This window comes from Callithrix jacchus, chromosome 2, assembly GCF_049354715.1.
Source record: "Callithrix jacchus isolate 240 chromosome 2, calJac240_pri, whole genome shotgun sequence".
NCBI classification, from domain to species: Eukaryota; Metazoa; Chordata; class Mammalia; order Primates; family Cebidae; genus Callithrix; species Callithrix jacchus.
In genome coordinates, this window is record NC_133503.1 from 22,963,687 (window position 1) to 22,968,388 (window position 4,702).

Genomic DNA, 4,702 nt, shown 5'->3' on the forward strand with positions numbered 1-4,702 from the left:
GAGCCACCATACCAGCCACATTGCTCTTTCATAACCACACCAAACCTCACCCTGCCTGTCCTCTTCATCCCTAATTTCTGGCAACCATTCATCTGTCTCCATTTCTAAAATTTTGTCATTTTGAAATGTTATGTAAGTGAAATAATACGGTAAATATTATTTTGGAATTGGCTTTTTTCACTTAGCTTAATTTCCTGGAGATTCTTCTAGGTGGTTGCATATATCAGCTGTTCCTTCCTTTTTGTCGCTGAGTGCTGTTGTGTGGTATGTTGGTACCACCATTTATTATTTATTATTTATTTATTTATTTTTTGAGACGGAGTTTCGCTGTTGTTACCCAGACTGGAGACTCCTGAGTAGCTGGGATTACAAGCTTGAGCCACCGCGCCCGGCCAGTACCACCATTTATTTTAGATCAAAACAAAACTTAATGCTGCATGCCATAAAACGGTTGGTTGCACAAGATAGTTCTTCATGATAGGAATGAGTAATGGGAGTGGGGCGCGGTGGCTCAAGCTTGTAATCCCAGCACTTTGGGAGGCCGAGGCAGGTGGATCACAAGGCCAAGAAATCGAGACCATCCTGGTCAACATGGTGAAACCTCGTCTCTACTAAAAATACAAAAAATTAGCTGGGCATGGTGGTAAATGCCTGTAATCCCAGCTACTCAGGAGGCTGAGGCAGGAGAATTGCCTGAACCCAGGAGGTGGAGGTTGCAGTGAGCCGAGATCGTGCCATTGCACTCCAGCCTGGGTAACAAGAGTGAAACTCTGTCTCAAAAAAAAAAAAAAGAAAAGAAAAAAATCAAGCAAATTAAATCAGGCATCTAGCTGGGCTCGGTGTCTCACACCTATAATCCCAGCACTTTGGGAGGCTGAGGCTGGCAGATCACGAGGTCAGGAGTTCAAGACCAGCCTGGCCAATGTGGTGTAAACCCTGTCTACTAAAACAACAAAAATTGGCAGTCGCAGTGGCTCATGCCTATAATCCCAGCACTTTGGGAGGCAAAGTGAGTGGATCATTTGAGGTCAGGCGTTCGAGACCAGTCTGACCAACATACTGAAACCCTGCCTCTAATAAAAATACAAAATTAGCTGACCATGGTGGCACACATGCCTGTAATCCCAACTACTCAGTAGGAGAATCTCTTGAACTCAGGGGGCAGAGGTTGCACTCAGTTGAAATCGCACCTCTGCATTCCAGTCTGGGTAACAGAACAAGACTCTGTCTCAAAACAAATAAACCAAACCAAACCAAACAAAAAACCCAAATACAAATAAACAAAAATTAGTTGGGCATGGTGGCAGGCGCCTGTAATCCCAGCTACTCCTGGAGGCTGAGGCAGGAGAATTGCTTGAACCCGGGAGGCGGAGGTTGCAGTGAACCGAGATTGCACCATTGCACTCCAGCCTGGGCAACAAGAGCAAGACTCCGTCTCAAAAAACAAGCACTTTGGGAGGCCAAGGCAGGTGGATCACGAGGTTAGGAGTTTGAGACCAGCTTGCCCAAGATGATGAAACCCTGTCTGTCCGAAAAATACAGAAATTAGTTGGGCGTGGTGGTGGGTGGCTGTAATCTCAGCTACTTGGGAAGTGGAGGCAGGAGAATCACTTGAACTAGGGAAGCAGAGGTTGCAGTGAGCCGTGATCATGCCACAGCACTCTAGCCTGGGCGACAGAGCAAGACTCCATCTGAAAAAAAAAAAAACAAAAACAGACATCCACAAGTAATAAATGAATCTCAACATAAACCTCATACCTTATACAAAAGTTAAATTGAAATGGATTATAGGCTTACATGTAAAATATAAAATTATAGAACTTCTTTTTTTTTTAGAGATGGGGTTTCACCATTTTGGCCAGGCTGGTCTTGAACTCCTGACCTGTGATCCACCCACCTCGGCCGCCCAAAGTGCTGGGATTACAGGCATGAGCCACTGCACCCCGCCCAAAATTATAGAACTTCTAAAAAATAGGTGAAATTCAGTATCTAGGGCTAGGCAAGGAGTTCTTAGATTTGACACTAAAAAGCATTATTTGGCCAGGCACCCAGCAGTTTGGGAGGCCAAGGTGGGTGGATCACATGAGGCCAGGAGTTTGAGACTAGCCTGAGCAACATGGTGAACCCCATCTCTACTAAAAATACAAGAAGTAACTGGGTGTGGCGGTGGGTGCCTGTAATCCCAGCTACACGGGAGGCTAAGGCAGTAGAATTGCTGGAACCTGGGAGATGGAGGCTGCAGTGAGCCAAGATTGCACCACTGCACTTCAGCCTGGGCAACAGAGCCAGACTCCATCTCAAAAAAAAAAAAAAAGAGAGAGAGAGATACTACTTATAATGTACCTTTTGCTTGCACATAGCAGGAACTGCAAAAATGGAATGTAGCTGGGCGCTGTGGCTCACGCCTGTACTTTGGAAAGCCGAGGTAGGCAGATCACCTGAGGTCAGGAGTTCAAGACCAGCCTGGCCAACATGGAGAAACCCTGTCTCTACTAAAAAAATACAAAATTAGCCGGGCGTGGTGGCACATGCCTGTAATTCCAGCCACTCAGGAGGATGAGGCAGGAGAATCGCTTGAACCCGGGAGGTGGAGGTTGCAGTGAGCCAAGATCACACCATTGCACTCCAGCCTGGGTGACAAGAGCGAAACTTTGTCTCAAAAAAAAAAAAAAAATAATTAAATTAAATTAAAAATTGGAATGTAAGCAGACACAGCCAGCAAATGTATACACCAAGAGATTTGCCTTTCACCTGTTCATACCACCCTCTCTTCCCACAAAGCAGAGATGCTCTGATTCATGCTGCTGAGGACACCAAGAAGAATTAGACAAGGTCGTTGCCCTCAGGATATTCACAGTCTAGTGGGGGAAGCACAAGGTACAGCGCATTGAGGGCATTTAGGAGAGAAACCTGAGGAGTGTGAGATTTTGCCAGGCAAGTAAATGCTGCTGTAACCACCCAGGACAGAGTGAGTGGATGTAGGCTGATTGTACCCCAGGAGACACTTGGTAGTGTCTGGAAATTTTGGTTGTCATGACTAGGGGTGAAGCTGGGGAGAGGTGATACTGGTGTCTAGTGGGTGGAGGCCAAAGAACATCCTGCTTTGCACAGGACAGCACCAACAACATAGAATTATTTCGGCCCAGCGCAGTGGCTCACGGCTATAATACCAGCACTTTTGAGAGGCCGAGGTGGGCGGATCGCCTGAGGTCAGGAGTACTAGACCAACCTGGCCAACATGGCAAAACCCCATCTCTACCAAAAATGCAAAAATTAGTCAGGCCTCATGGCATATGCCTGTAATCCCAGCTACTCAGGAGGCTGAGGCAGGATAATTGCTTCAACCTGTGGGTGGCGGTTGCAGTGAGCCCAGATCGCACCACTGCACTCCAGCCTGGGAGACAGAGCAAGATTCCATCTCGAGAAAAAAAGAATGATTTCACCCAAAATGTCAATAGTGTCAAGGTGGAGAAACCCTGGACAGGGGCTGTACTGGGAGTCCTCCATCTGACTGTCATGCAGAGGGAAACATGAACAGGGATGCATAGGAACTTATAAACTAGACTTTTTCTTGAGGTTCTCAGGAAGACACTGAAGAATTTTAATCAGTCTAGCAGCAGAACTGAATGTGTACTTTAGTTTTCATTTGTTTATTTATTTTTTGAGATGAAGTCTCACTCACTCTGCTGCTCAGGCTGGAGCACATTGGTGTGATCCCTGCTCACTGCAACTTCCGCCTCCCAGGTTCAAGCCATTCTCCTGCCTCAGCCTCCTGTGTAGCTGGGATTACAGGCACCCGCCACCATGCCCAGTTAATTTTTGTATTTTTAGTGGAGATAGGGTTTCACGGTGTTGGCCAGGCTGGTCTCAAACTCCTAGCCTCATGTGATCCACCCACCTTGGCCTCCCAAAGTGCTGAAACTACAGGCATGAGCCACCACTCTTCCACCTCTGGATTTGTACTTTAAAAAGACCCCTCGGTTGGGCGCGGTGGCTCACACCTATAATCCCAGCACTTTGGGAGGCCCAGGTGGGTGGATCACGAGGTCAAGAGATCGAGACCATCCTGGTCAACATGGTGAAACCCCATCTCTACTAAAAATACAAAAATTAGCTGAGCATGGTGGCGCGTGCCTATAGTCCCAGCTACTCAGGAGGCTGAGGCGGGAGAATTGCTTGAACCCAGGAGGCGGAGGTTGCGGTAAGTGGTGATTGCGCCATTGCACTCCAGCCTGGGTAACAAGAGTGAAACTCCGTCTCAAAAAACAAAATAAAAAAAAAAAAAAAAGACCCCTCATGCCCGCTTCGGCAGCACATATACTAAAATTGGAACAATACAGAGAAGATTAGCATGGCCCCTGCGCAAGGATTACACGCAAATTCATGAAGCATTCCATATATTTTTTTTAATTAAAAAAAAAAAGACCCCTCTGGCTGGCTGCAGTAGCTCATACCTGTAATCTCAGCATTTTGGGAGGCTGAGGTAGGCGGATCACCTGAGGTCCAGAGTTTGAGACCAGCCTGACTGACATGGAGAAACCCTGTCTCTACTAAAAATACAAAATTAGCTGGGTGTGGTGGTGCATGCCTGTAATCCCAGCTACCCAGGAGGGTGAGGCAGGAGATTACTTGAACCTGGGAGGTGAAGACATTGTGGTGAGCCAAGGTCATGCCATTGCACTCCAGCATGGGCAACAAGAAT

The 4,702-nt window shown here is 47.0% G+C and overlaps 1 non-coding gene across 1 annotated transcript; it reads left to right on the forward strand.

Moving 5' to 3' along the window:
• Positions 1–4,298: 4,298 nt before the first annotated feature.
• On the forward strand, positions 4,299–4,403 carry LOC118151816 (U6 spliceosomal RNA). Its single transcript, XR_004740223.1, has one exon. It is a non-coding gene; the product is annotated as a U6 spliceosomal RNA (small nuclear RNA).
• Positions 4,404–4,702: the final 299 nt, after the last annotated feature.